Source organism: Dermochelys coriacea, chromosome 6, assembly GCF_009764565.3.
Source record: "Dermochelys coriacea isolate rDerCor1 chromosome 6, rDerCor1.pri.v4, whole genome shotgun sequence".
Taxonomy (NCBI): domain Eukaryota; kingdom Metazoa; phylum Chordata; order Testudines; family Dermochelyidae; genus Dermochelys; species Dermochelys coriacea.
The window spans coordinates 56700776-56715737 of record NC_050073.1 but is presented as its reverse complement, the minus strand read 5'-3'; the positions used below and the strand labels follow the sequence as shown (position 1 = coordinate 56715737).

The 14962-nt window shown below is 42.8% G+C and overlaps 1 protein-coding gene across 6 annotated transcripts in view; it reads right to left on the bottom strand.

The window, feature by feature from the left end:
* FUT8 (fucosyltransferase 8) overlaps positions 1–14962 on the bottom strand; it is a 303904-nt gene that overhangs the window by 248569 nt on the left and 40373 nt on the right. Inside the window, exons 2-4 of one of the 6 annotated variants that reach the window (XM_043516317.1) lie at positions 2698–2741; positions 2526–2579; positions 1973–2042 (exon numbers count right to left, since the gene is read on the bottom strand). The exons of 4 other annotated variants lie outside the window; for them this stretch is intronic. The gene's annotated coding sequence lies outside the window, so the exon portion shown is untranslated. The remainder of the gene's footprint in view (positions 1–1972; positions 2043–2525; positions 2580–2697; positions 2742–14962) is intronic. One more of the 6 variants, XM_043516316.1, reaches the window with a different exon arrangement.

Sequence of the window (14962 nt, the reverse complement as noted above, 5' to 3'; positions counted from 1 at the left end):
GCACATTGGATTGTCTTAATCTTGCCCCAGGAAATATTTTGTACACCATTTCAGAAATCATGGACTTTGTTGCTCCTATTTCAATTTTCAATATCATATCATTTACCTTTACATTAACATAATATAAGGGACAGGATGTCTGTTCAGTTCCGTGAAATGACATCTCACACATCTTTTCATCCTGGGGAAAACTGCTTCCAAGCCTGACTCCTCCACAGTCACAAAACTAGTTCAGTGATTCATACTTGTAGGCAAGGCTTCCTTTCAGCATACCCTTTGGTATGCAGAGGTGCACTGTGGCAAGCGCAGGTGGCATGTCCCCTTTTACTACACTTCTTACATTGCAGCTTATTAAAGAAACACTGCTCCTGCTGGTGTGATGTCCCTAAACAGCAGAAACAAGGCTTCCTCCATTTTGCTGCAAGCCTGTGATCGATGCCAAACTGTGTTGTCATCTTTTCCACCACCTGCTGAAGCCATTCTTCCAAGCATGGCACAATGGATCCAGTCTATTTTCAAATTTTTGAGTTGTGTGTCTTTGTGGATTCAAACAAAGCAGTCTCTATAGCTCCTTCTAGCACAGGGGTGGGCAAACTTTTTGGCCCGAGGGCCACATCTGGGTATGGAAATTGTTTGGCAGGCCATGAGTGCTCACATAATAGGGGGTTGGGGTGCGGGAGCGGATGAGGATGAGAGCTCCGGCTGGGGGTGCGGGCTCTTGGGTGGGGCCAGAAATGAGGAGTTCAGGGTGTGGGAAGGGGCTCCAGGCTGGGGCAGGGGAAGGGTGAGAGCTCCGGCTGGAGGTGCAGACTCTGGGGTGGAACTGGGTATCAGGGATTGGGAGTTCAGGAGGGTGCTCTGGGCTGCCACCAAGGGGTTCAGAGGGTGGGAGGAGGATCTGGGCTGAGACAGAAGGTTGGGGCATGGGCGGGGGTCAGGGGTGCAGGCTCTGGGCAGCTCTTACCTCAAGCAGCTTCTGGAAGCAGTGGCATGTCCCCCCTCTGGCTCCTATGCGGCGTCGCAATCAGGCAGCTCTGCACACTACCCCGTCCTCAGGCACCACCCCCACAGCTCCCATTGGCTGGGAACTGAGGCCAATGGGAGCTGTGGTGGCAGTGCTTGGGGCAGAGGCATGCCCTCGCTTCTGGGAGCCACGTGGAGCTACAGCACGCACAGAGCGGGGCAAGCCCGACCCTGCTCCGTGGCTGGAGCAGGGCAAGCCCCGGACCCCACTACCCAGTGGGAGCTCAAGGGCCGGATTAAAACATCTGAAGGGCCGGATTAAAACATCTGAAGGGCCGGATGCGGCCCTTGGGCAGTAGTTTGCCCACCCCTGTTCTAGCAACAGTTCCTTTTTTATACACAACACTCAGCCTCTCTTAATTCTGGGTGTTTTATACCAAGAACAATTTGATCACTGAGCGCCTCTTTTAGAAAGTTACCAAAACAACAAATGGACAGTTTTTTCAGGCTTCCCAAAAATTCAGGTACTTTCTCCTTTTCTTTAGTTTCTTAGAAGCTCACATCATTCTGTTAAAAAAATGTGGACGGCACAAGTTTCTTTAGAATCTGTATTATGTCCTTATATGTCAGCTCACCAGATTCTTGTGGAAAGCATAAGTCTGTAAGCACTTAAATGTTTTTTCCCCACCAATGTTAGGAAAACAGTCCATCATCAGTATCTTCTATAGCATTTGCATAAAAATACTACTCCAGTCTGAGTATATGTTGCAAAATCTTCCTCTTTTTCATTAACTTGGACACTGTCCATGTTGCCATATGCAGCCATTTTATTTTTACTTTTTAAAGACAAGTTGGAGAGAAGTTGCATAAAAACATAAAATGCTTGTTCTAGAAGGATGCAATGTAACATGACTATTTGTTAGAATCCAGAATCCTAACAGACAAGAACAAAAAGAACGACACACAAAGCAGGCTGCTTCTTAAGGCAGAGTGGCACAACTCAACTCACCTTGTTCTAGGCTGGCTGTTTGCAGACTGCTGAAGATGAGATCACATTCTTCCCTACAGAGTTTCCGAGCCTGCCAGCAGTATCAGGAAATGCCTTACAAATTAAAGTGATAATTTCTAATTTTAATACAGTTTTCAATACCCTAAACAAGGGGCATCACCTCTTCCTCCAGTATTATTGCAGAAAAAATAGCTAAGGTACTTCACTGCAGTAGAGGGTTCGCATGTATGAATCCCAGGCACCTTTCTCCTCCTCAGAATTAGGGACTTTGCAGCTCCCCACTCAACATACTGGTATCTGTGGATCCCTTTCTTAGGCACCACTCTCTCCATGCATTGCATACAGAACTTTGGTGCCTAACTCATGGTTATGGATGGCAATGCGTCTAAAAGTTAGGCACTGCAGTGCCTAAGTAAGTCCCTTTGTGGATCTAGACTTCAGGGCTGGTGTGAAGAATCCGGTCTTTGTTTCACAACAGGAGATCTAGAACAAGTAAGGAAAAGGGACTAGCAAATACCAGGTCTAGCAAATCAGAAAATCAGCAATGTCTCACCCAAAATGGAGCCATAACGATCACTGTGTCTCTTTCCCGATTTTCCAAATCAACCTGTATATGAGGATTCAGGAGAAATGCATTTAACAGGTTCCCAAATCATTGTAGGAAGAACAAATATTTAAGTTGTACTTAGATTGTCTTCCTTGGAGCAAAGATAATTTGCACTTACTGTTTTTACTGGCTGCAAAAAGGTCTACATGAGGGGATCTCCACCTAAGAAACAGAAATGGGAGGATGAAATCCCTTAAGGACCATTTCATGGTGAACTCTGTACTAACTGCTCATAGACAGACTAGTAGGTTGTTCTCAGCAGTTACGTGAAAATCAGAGATTTCACCTGATGTTGTATGCACCATGTTCAGAACCTAATGCCTTCTTGGTGCAGAGGGGTTGACCCAGCTCCACCATTCCTGCAAATATAATATATGTCAGTGACTTTGTCCATCAGGATCTACTAAAAGATGCCCTTGAATCTGTAGGTTATAGGACTGTAGCGCATTTTAGAAGAGAGGATTCCTGTGGAATCAACAAACCCCAAGTTTCCAAGTGACCCAGATGAGTATCCCACCCTTCAGTGGCGGTGTCCATCAGCAGTATTGTTGAAGGAGGTGGTGAATGGGATTCCTCTGAACCCCAATCTCAAGATTTGTGCACCTGCACAAATATACAAGGATTGGGGGAGGGGGAAGAGGCTGTATGTGAATAGCAGATACTGGAATGTTCCTTTCATCCTGATTGGATTAGAGAGTGGTCTTTACCATTGACATTGCTTTGAAGAGAACAGGATGAAGTTAAGCCAGACATGTTATATAATACAGAAGGCCATATGGCCCAGAAGTCAGACACATGCACTGGCTGAAGCATGCAGGCTCACTCAGAGACTGGAGATGAGATTCAAAATGATTTAAATCTGTCCAGAAGCAGAAAGGCTTTGGCTACCTTCGAGTTTAGGACTGCCCGATGAACTTCAATGTCTGTGTACATACCAGTGTAGACTTTAGCAGGCTGACTTTCAGTCCTAGTGGTTTTCATTTCAATTTATGGGAGCCTTAGTGGTGCTTCAAGGAATCACTTTCAGGAGGTATCTGGTTTTTGTTTTTTAGGGCTTCTGTTTCACTGCAGCAACCTTGGGGGGAAGAGGGAAGATAGTGAGAGGAAGTTCTTGAACAATGAGGTCAGGAAAAGCTGACACCCAGGCAGCATGACTGTCATGAGTTGTGCGAGATGCAGATCAGTATCTCTTCAATTTCTGAGTAAATAGAGATTTGTTTTGACCTAATATTAAGCTAGTCCAGTCCATTCTAGTTTGTGGAGTCAAAAAACAAAACAAAAACATCAGCAACAACTTTTAAGGAACCTGATAAATTATTAGGGGAAAGGATGGACAGAAAAATGTTACACAGAGTGATCAAAAGTTCTCAGAAGGGACAGAGAAAGAATCAGCAAAGGGAAGCAGGAAATTGTATTGCCCTGCGGCATTTAGGGGTCCACAAACAAAATATTTTCTGCCCCAGCTATTAATGTTATCCTTTCTGGAATGCATATTGGAGGACTCTACATGGCAGGCAAACCAGCCAAAAAACTGTCCATTTTAATCAGCACTGTTGATGAAAGTAGCATCCATAAGATTATAAGTGGTTTACATTCAAACAATTGATGTAACCACAGTGAGTTACAGATGAGATTTTTAGTGTGCGAATAGTCAAGCAATTTAGATGTGTATGTATCTGTTCAAATATTTGTTTTATCAATAATGATCTCTCAACAAAATTCTGCCAATGTGCAATTGTTACTTATTAACTTACTGTAAGCCAAGTACAGAGCCCTTCATCAGCAATTTTACCAATACAGCTTCCACTGGTATATTTAAAATTGTGTCACACTTTCATTACAAATTCCTTTTTCGCAGTATTAAAATTAGTCAAACCTGAAAATTAGCAAAGGAGTTGTCCAGGACAAGGTTCATTCGAGGCTATGGGTTGCATAGTCAACAGTTTTGCCTTGACATGATTGAAGATGAAAATCCAAAAAGCATAACTGTGAAGACACTAGGGGTGCTATGAAGTGCTTTTCTAAATACAGAATAATGTACAAAAAGGCATCCTTACAGAACACACTGAACAATACAGTCAGAGAAAGCTGAATATAAGCATACATCAAAATATTGGCAGTTTTTAGTTTCTCCTTTAAAAACAGTTATTTAGGAAAACTGAGCAATTTTATAGATCATTACAAGTACCACAAATATAGTATGAACCATTACAGAAATGAATTTAACACTTTTGTTTAGAGAAACATTATGCAATAATACAGTCATCAAGTTTCTCTCTTTAGAATGGTAATAAAGAGATAGGATGACCCTCTCTATGCACTTTGGGCTAGATTCACAAAAGATCTTAGGTGCCTAATTGCTACTTTAGGCACCTAAATCACAGAACCAGGCCCCACTAAGATTCACAAAACCCCTGCTCAGCTGCTGCTGAATGCTATAGGAGTCTAACCTTGCTTGGTGCCAATGTTTTTTTTGCAGTAAAAGTTCTCTGGTATCTTTCTTTCTGGCTCTGGGCATGTGCACTGCAGCCCCCCACCAGCATCCAGCACCTAAACCCCACATTGATTCATGAACCAGGGAAAAATAGACAGACTGCGGCTTAAATCATCTGCAGGGCCCAATCCAGTAAGTATGCTCAGACCCTGACTACTGGATCAGGCTATATATAAGTGAATTCTCAAAAAAAAAAGTGGGGGATTTGAACAGGGATCTACTCCCCTCAGTTGAGTACCTGAGCCACTGGGCAATGGGATATTCTGATATGGGGCTCCGTCACAGCCTCTACTGTTGAAAATGTTCCATTCTGGATAAATAATTTAAAAAGTAATTAGAGCAGAGGGAATGGACACATGATCTTGCAACTAAAGAGTCATTCTGATGCTTGCTCTGACTCTGGCCTCATGATTATTTCATTATTTATCCACAGTGGAACAATTTCAACAGGAGAGACTGAGGGAGCGCCACATCAGAATATCCTATGTTGCAGGGGTTAAGGTACTCACCTGTATTGTGGGAGAGCCATGGTTAGTAACTTAACCACTGGGCTAAAAGTAATGAGGGAGGTTCCCCTCCTCCCTCCACCCCCAGCTTCTTGGTAAAACAGCACAAGGCACCTAAATCCAAGAGAGGGTTTGCAGCTGAGATCCCAAACAGAGAAAGGAGACTCCTTGCAACCCAGACTTGGGCACCTAGCTCAGTGAGAGGCAGAGCTTAGTACACCCCCCTCAGCTTGGTACCTTGCATTGGTTAACTTCGGCAGCTCTCCACCTAGCATGCTGGCTTTTGTGAATCCCATTCTGAGAAGCCTATCTCACCCCGTTCATTGTATTAGGAGCCTAGGCTTCAAATCCAGGCTTTGTGAATCAGAGATTTTCTAGGCACCTAAAACTCGCGTGTTCAGAGTCGACTGTAAATCAATCATTAAAAATCCAGGTTTGAGTTTAAGTCATACTCAAAAAAACAATCCAAACGTCTTAAGGTAAGAAATGCACAAGGCACCTGTTAGAAGGGGGCCCACTTGGCACATCCCCAACAGCAAGCCGCAACATGACAGGTGTGCCTCCCCCAGTTTCCCCTCAGTCCAGCAATAAAGATAACAGTCTCTCCCAGTGTCCATTTGAAATCCCACCTCTGGACATAATTTATTCAGGTACACCTACAATAATCTACAGAGCCCTCATAGTAAAGACTCTTCTCTCAATTCCCACAATAAAACAGAGAATTCTACAGCAACTTTCCAAGCTCCTCACCGAGGAATCCACCAGCACTCCATTCCCAATTCCTTTCTGCCCTTGTTCTAGGACCCAACTCTCCAGGCCAGCCCCCTGAGAGTGACTGAACTGAAAACATCTGTTCAATGTGCAACATCAGTCAAAAAAAGCTAACAATGTTTGGAACCATTAAGAAAGGGATAGATATTACAATGCCTCTATATAAATCCATGGTATGCCCACATCTTGAATATTGCATGAAGATGTAGTCACCCCATCTCAAAAAAGATGCATTAAAATTGGAAAAGGTACAGAGAAGGGCAACAAAAATGAGTAGGGATATAGAACAGCTTCCATATGAGGAGAGGTTAAAAAGATGACTTTTCAGCTTGGAAAAGAGACAACTAAGTGGTGATATGATAGAGATCTATAAAATCTTGACTGGTGTGGAGAAAGTGATCAAGGAAATGTTATTTACTCCTTCTCATAACACAAGAACTAGGGGTCACCCAATGAAAAATTAATAGGCAGCAGGTTTAAAAAAAACAAAAGGAAGTACTTCTTCATACAACACACAGTCAGCCGGTAGAACTCTTTGCCAGGGGATATTGTGAAGGCCAAAACTATAATAGGGTTCAAAAAAGAACTAGATAAGTCCTTGGAGGATAGGTTCATCAGTGGCTATCAGCCAGGGTGGGCAGGGATGCAACACCATGCTCTGAGCGTTCCCAGCCTCTCTTTCCCTTAGACTGGGAGTGGAAGACAGGGTGGATCACTCTGTGATTGCCTGTTCTGTTCATTCCCTCTGAAGCACCTGGCATTGGCAACTGTCAGAAGACAGGATACTGGGCTAGATGGACCATTGGTCTGACCCAGTAGAGTCATTCTTATGACCAGTCCCATGACTCTTCTGCCTAAAACACAGTCCCATCCATCATCTCAGCCCTTTTCCACCTTTCAGCACAGGTTCTTTAGTTCAAGAAGGTACAAAAACTAGCACTTCTGCTGGCTTCCTAACCAATTTCTCCTTCTTCCCAGGAGTCTCTGCAGAACTTTCTCTGTCTACAGTCATTTCCAAGTAGCTCTCACCTGCTCCATTGCTTACTCCTCCAATCCGTACTCAGGCAGCCCTAACTCACTCGTCTCTCTTTCTCTCACTGGGTCCAGATGCCCTCTTTTAAACCCAGTAGAAGTGAGCTAATGAGGCACACATACACTTATTTAAATCAGATTTTTTGATAAAATGCTTTTTGAGGAAAAGAGAAATCTAAATATAGTTTTAATTAAGATATATTATAGCTCAAAGATATCTCATCATGGAATAGGGATTATACATTCAAATGCTATAGTATGACAATATATTCATGTAATGTTTAAGAAAAGTTTTGTAAATGAGTTCCAATAGTTCATGGATTATGGAACCAATCTTATGGGGTTCCAGGGGCTTCTGTATACATTATTTAGGTTAATCTTTCTATCTACCCAATGGAACTCAGTGCTCAATCTAGAAGATACCATCCCATCAGAGATGCTTAGTTTTGCAGTTCTCAAACTGTGGATGTGTGTCTCCGGAGAGAACAGCAAAAATGTTTTTAAATAAATAAAATAAATAAATAATATATAGAGGTGAGAAATAACAGTCCTCAAACCTATTGTCCCTCTGCAAATTTGTGTACACAAAGTCAATCCCTTACCTCTCTCTAAAAGTGCAAAGTTTCAGAAAGTTCAATGAATAGAAGATTGTTGGGGGTGGAATAGATCTGGACAAGGAGAAGAAGTCTGGAGATAAATGTGAGAAGGGAGGGACGAGCAGTAGAAACAAAAGTGAAACTGTTTGAGCAGCATATTCCAGAAGTCTCAAGGTCTTTCTGCGTGCAGTCCTCATTGATTTGAGATGTACCATACCATTCTCTCACTAAAAGGGAAAACCTATAATGGCAGCAGGCCGTAAAAGAGACCCAGTTTTGGAACATTTTAATCAAGTTCCTCTACCTGTGGGTAAGACAGGTCATGCCTGCAAAATGCAAACAGTGCAACAAAGAAATACAAAGCCTGGTTGCCTGAATGAAACAACATCATGAGAAGTGTTCCTTCTCAGGAGGAAGCTGTGCTGAAGATGATGAAAGGAACATGTCTGAACATGCAGGAGCTTCAGGTTGGTAAACTTTTGTATTTCATACTTCTTTCTTAAGGACTGCCTGTCTTCCTTCTGGACTATTCTTGAATTCTCATATTTGAGCAAAAAATATAGTTGTTACTCTACAGTACTATCATTTTAGATGCAGTTGTGATAAAAAATAAAAAGCTGAAATAGGCAGATCTTCCTTTTACAATTTCACCTTTAAAGTAGTACAGAGTGTCAGTGAATGCAATGAGTAACACTAAATGAGCAGTATGGTAATAATAATTAAACAACTGTATTGACATTTTGTTTAGGAGAATCCATCCTCAACATACAGGATTCTGAAGACTATCTACCTTCAAGATCACCATCATTTTCTATAGTTTCAGAGCTAACTGCCAATTATAGTGTTTCAGTCACATCCCGTAGGTCACATAGCTACAGTATATCACCTGTAACAAAAAGAAAAAAAAATTTCCATCATCCAGAAACAACCATAGATAAGTTTGTGATAAGAACCAGCATATTACAAAAAGAGGTAATTGATGAAAAAATTGCCTGGTTTGTTTATGCAACAAACTCTTCTTTCCATATGATTGAGAACCCACACTTCATTAACATGGTTCAGTCATTAAGACCAGGATACAGTCCACCCAACAGAGCAGATGTCAAAGGCAAATTGCTTGATAAAGTGTATGAAAGAGAAACTGAGCAGCGTGCAAAAGGTCTAGAGGGTGAAATTGTTAAGATGAATCTTGATGGGTGGAGCAATGTCCACAATGATCCTGTTACATGTGCCTGTGTGACAACAGAAGAAGGGAATGTCTTCCTTACAGAAACAATTGATACATCAGGAAATGCACACACACAGCAGAATACTTACAAGTAGCAGCAGTAAAAGCGATAAACTGAAAAAAAATTTCAAAATGTCTAGTACGCAGCTTGGTCACAGACAATGCTGCAAATGTATCCAAGATGAGAAGAAATTTAGAAGAGAGTGACGAGAGCCCCAAGCAATACAGTTGTAGTGCTCATTTGATGTACCTCCTAGCCAAAGACTTCAGTGTTTCAGAAATAAAGGCTAATGTTCTTGAAATTGCAAAATACTTCTGTAACAACCTCTTTGCAGAAGCTGCTCTGAGAAAAGTGGGAGGAATCAAGCTAACTCTCCCACAAGACGTGCGATGGAACTCATGAGTTTGTGAACAAAATCGGGAAAAAAGAGATGGCACTGTCACAGCCAAAGTTCTCAGTATTGGGCTTAAGAGAAATGTTGAACACATGCTGAGTATGCTGAAGCTTATTTCTGTAGCTTTAAACAAAATGCAGGGAAATAGCTGTTTTCTTGCTGACACTGTTGAAATTTGAAAGGAACCGAGTGAGATATTAAAAGAGAGAAATATGCAATGACAGAGTTAAATTACAAGCATTAAAAAAAAAAACAAATGGGACAAGCACTATCTGCAGCTCATTTTCTTGCAAATAGTCTCGGTACCAGTGTCAAACCTTAACTGCTGAAGAAGAGGGGTTGGCGATGACATGGACATCTAGCAATCATCCCTCCATAATGCCAATTATAATAAACTTCAGAGCTAAGGGTGAACCATTCAAGAAATATATGTTTGCTGATGATATTTTAAAGAAAGTCCCACCAGGAACTGGTGGAAGTCACTTAAGACTTGGATTCAGAGATGGTTGAAATGATAATCTCACTTTTACAACAGTAGCTTCTTCTGCCGACATAGAAAGAATATTTTCTTCCTTTGGACTAATTCATCCCAAATTGAGAAATCGTTTGGGACCTGAAAAAGCAGGAAAGCTTGTTTTTCTTTTCCAGATTAGGAACAAGCAGGAAAATGAAGGTGAAGATGACTGAGTTAGCTGCAGAAGCCAAAATTTTAAGTTTCTCATTTTGACCTGGCTGACATAGTCAATTTAATTTTTGTTTTTTTAAAAAAAAATATTTCATTTAACTATTTTAGTTAAAAACAATTTTAACAAAAACAAACCTGATTTTAAATAACTTGAATGTTTAACTATATTCAAAAAATCATATGCTTGTTTTGTTAAAATATTATGTTTGCCATTGAAGAAATAATCTAGAGTACATAATGTTTTTGTTTTAGTGAAATAAAACAAATTTAAACTATCTGGTGATGTTCTCCTCCTAGTACAGCATGGCAAGAAAATCCTCCAAATATTAATGATTAACCTGCTGAATTGGAGATAGTTCACCTCCCAATGACTTTATAAATATCTGTTTCAATTACCTTTGGTAAATGAAATAACCAATAATTCATTTTCTGATATAGCTGTAAAACTAATCTGAAGAGTTTTCAAAATAAATCACTTAAAAATGTATAGTGTGTACCTTCTAAAAATGAAACCTACATCTATCTCTGAGTTGTGATGAATATGTATTAAGGTTATAACCACCAACATGCACTTTTATGTAGAAATCCATGATTAAATCGAGTCTTCCTGACTAGTGATTTAAATCAGTTTGATTTCAATAAAATCCACCCTGCTGATAGCCCACAAGGGAATCGATTCCTTTACAGGCGGAAGGAGGTGGACAACACCTTTTCTCTTGGATTGGAGGATGAAATGCTGAAATCACCACTCAAGTGGACCCTCAAGTGGAGCTGAGTGAGAGGCCTGAGGACTTAAGATGTAACAAGCAATACAAAAAGACTTGAATATGTGCTAACATCGGCTGAATTCCTTTAGACAATGACCAAACCGAAAAACACTTCCACTTAATCAAATAGGTAGACCTAGTAGAAGGTTTTCTGCTATTAAGTAAAACTCACTGCTCTGCTTGCAAATGCTGTTCTTCCTGTTCATCTACCCACGTGGCATCCATGCCATTAGGCGCAGATATGGTGCAGGCCATACCTGACCATGTTGTTGTGTCAGCAGACTGGGAATGAGGGTGAAAGATCTGGGAGTCTAAATAGACAGATTGGGGGAGGTTGAAGAACCAACACTGTCTCAGCCAAGACAGTGCAATGAGCATGCACTTGACATGATCCAATTTTAATTTGAGAAACACCTTAGGAAGGAGCATGATTATGGGGGAAGGCATACATCAGGGCCAATCCCCAACTCAAAGGGAAAACTTTGGTTAATAAGCCTGGATTGAGACCCACTTGAGAGCAAAACTGATTGTATTTCTTGCTGTCTTTCTTTGCAAACAGATCAATCATCAGAATGCCCCACTCCTTGAAAATGGCTCTAAGTTCCTGCTGAGATGATTGGCCATATGGTTCTGTGCAACTGGTAAGTGAGCAACTGTGAAAATGTTTTCCCTGATTCACAATCGCCAAAACTTTATTGCTTTAGACTGAGCTCCTCCCTGCTTGTTCACATGATGTATTGTAATGGTATTGTCAGTAAGGATAATGAACAGCTGTGCTCTTGATCTGCACCCAAAAGACATGGCAGGCATTGTAAATAGCTTGAAACTCCAGCATATTGATATGGACAAATGCTTCTTATGCGGTCCACAAACCATGAAACTTTCAATGTCCTCAGATGTTCTCTCCAACCTATTGTGGAGGCATCAGTAACTATGGTCTTGACCAGTGGAGGACAGGCAAAGGAAACACTTTCACAAACACTGAACTGATCCTGTCCACATCTGCAGGTACTCCAGGATCACTTGAACAAGCCTATCCAATGACTGACAATTTGGGCAATAGACCAACTTCAGCCAAGCCTGAAGAGGAGGAATATGCAATCTTGCATGCCACAGAAGAAAAGTGCACACAGCCATGCAGCTTAGCATACATTGGCCATAGTTGAAGGATGTGAATGGAGGGACAGAGATAGGTGACAAACTGTTTGGAATCACTCATGTAGGTGAAAGGCCTCAAACTCGCATAGTAGGGCCCAAATAAACTCAATTTGGGAGTACATCCACAGTACCGAGGCAACCGTCAACTTCCGGAGCGTTGCACTGTGGGTAGCTATCCCAAAGTTCCTGCAGTCTCCACCACCCACTGGAATTCTGGGTTGAGATCCCAATGCCTGATGGGGCAAAAATACTGTCGTCGGTGGTTCTGGGTACACATTGTCAGGCCCCCCCTTCTCTCCCTCCGTGAAAGCAACGGCAGACAGACAATCGTTTTACACCTTTTTTCCTGGGTTATCCATGCAGACGCCATACCACAACAAGCATGGAGCCCGCTCAGCTCACCGTATGTCTCCTGGGTGCTGGCAGACGCGGTACTGCATTGCTACACAGCAGCAGCTCATTGCCTTTTGGCAGCAGACGGTGCAGTATGACTGGTAGCCATGGTCATCATACTCCTGAGTTCTCTTTTAGCCAACCTCAGTGAGGTCGGTCAGGGGCGCCTGGGAAGACACGGGAGTGACTCAGCCAGGTCTTTACCCTTTTTAAGTTTCGTCTCATGGAGATTCAGTCCTGCTGGCAGTCGTACTGCACCGTCTTATGGTGAGCAGCCAGGAGACTACGATGGCCAGCAGTCATACTGCACTGTCTTCTGCCAACCTAAGACATAAAAAGATAGATGAAGTGGATCAAAACAAGAAATAGACCAGATTGGTTTTGTATTCATTTGTATTCATTTTCTCCCTCCTCCCTCCCTCTGTGAAATCAATGGCCTGCTAAACCCAGGATTTTGAGTTTTATCTTTGCGGGGGCTATTCTCCTTGACATAAAGCCATCCCCTTTGTTGATTTTAATTCCCTGTAAGCCAACCCTGTTAGCCATGTTATCAGTCGCCCCTCCCTCTGTCACAGCAACGGCAGACAATCGTTTCGCGCCTTTTTTCAGCGCAGACGCCATAGCACTGGGAACATGGAGCCCATTCAGATCACTGCGGCAATTATAAGCACTATAAACGCCGCGCGCATTATCCAGCAGGATATGCAGAACCATAACCAGCAACAAAAGCGAAACCAGGTGAGGAGGCAATGGCAGCGGGATGACGAGAGTGATGAGTACATGGACTTAGACTTCTCACAAAGTATGGGCCCCTGCAATGTGCACATCATGGTGTCAATTGGGCAGGTTCATGGCGTGGAACACCGATTCTGGGCCCGGGAAACAAGCACAGACTGGTGGGACTGCATAGTGTTGTGGGTCTGGGACGATTCCCAGTGGCTGCAAAACTTTCGCATGCATAAGGGCACTTTCATGGAACTCTGTGACTTGCTTTCCCCTGCCCTGAAGCGCAATACCAAGATGAGAGCAGCCCTCACTGTTCAGAAGCGAGTGGCAATAGTCCTGTGGAAGCTTGCAACGCCAGACAGCTACCAGGTCAGTCGGGAATCAATTCGAAGTGGGCAAATCTACTGTGGGGGCTGCTGTGATGCAAGTAGCCAATGCAATCAAAGATCTGCTGATACCAAAGGTAGTGAGTCTGGGGAATGTGCAGGTCATAGTGGACGGCTTTGCTGCAATGAGATTCCCTAACTGTGGTGGGGCGATAGATGGAACCCATATCCCTATCTTGGCACCGGAGCACCAAGGCAACAAGTACATAAACCGAAAGGGGTACTTTTCAATGGAGCTGCAAGCACTGGTGGATCACAAGGAACGTTTCACCAACATCAATGTGGGATGGCTGGGAAAGGTACATTATGCCCGCATCTTAGAATCATAGAATATCAGGGTTGGAAGGGACCTCAAGAGGTCATCTAGTCCAACCCCCTGCTCAAACCAGGACCAATCCCCAACTAAATCATCCCAGCCAGGGCTTTCTCAAGCCTGACTTTAAAAACTTCTAAGGAAGTATATTCCACCACCTCCCTAGGTAACGCATTCCAGTGCTTCACCATCCTCCTAGTGTAAAAGTTTTTCCTAATATCCAACCTAAACCTCCCCACTGCAACTTGAGACCATTACTCCTTGTTCTGTCATCTGTTATCACTGAGAACAGTCTAGATCCATCCTCTTTGGAAATCCCTTTCAGGTAATTGAAAGCCGCTATCAAATCGCCCCTCATTCTTCTCTTCCGCAGACTAAACAATCCCAGTTCCCTCAGCCTCTCCTCATAAGGCATGTGTTCCAATCGCCTAATCATTTTTCTTGCCCTCTGCTGGACTTTTTCCAATTTTTCTGCATCCTTCTTGTAGTGTGGGGCCCAAAACTGGACACAGTACTCCAGATGAGGCCTCACCGATATCGAATAGAGAGGAACAATCACGTCCCTTGATCTGCTGGCAATGCCTCCACTTATACATCTCAAAATGCCATTGGCCTTCTTGGCAACAAGGGTACACTGTTGACTCATATCCAGCTTCTCGTCCTCTGTAACCCATAGGTCCTTTTCTGAAGAACTGCTGCCTAGCCATTCGGTCCCTAGTCTGTAGCGGTGCATGGGATTCTTCCATCCTAAGTGCAGGACTCTGCACTTGTCCTTCTTGAACCTCATCAGATTTCTTTTGGCCCAATCCTCTAATTTGTCTAGGTCCCTCTATATCCTATCCATATCCTCCAGCGTATCTACCTCTCCTCCCAGTTTAGTGTCATCCGCAAACTTCCTGAGGGTGCAATCCACACCTTCCTCCAGACCATTTA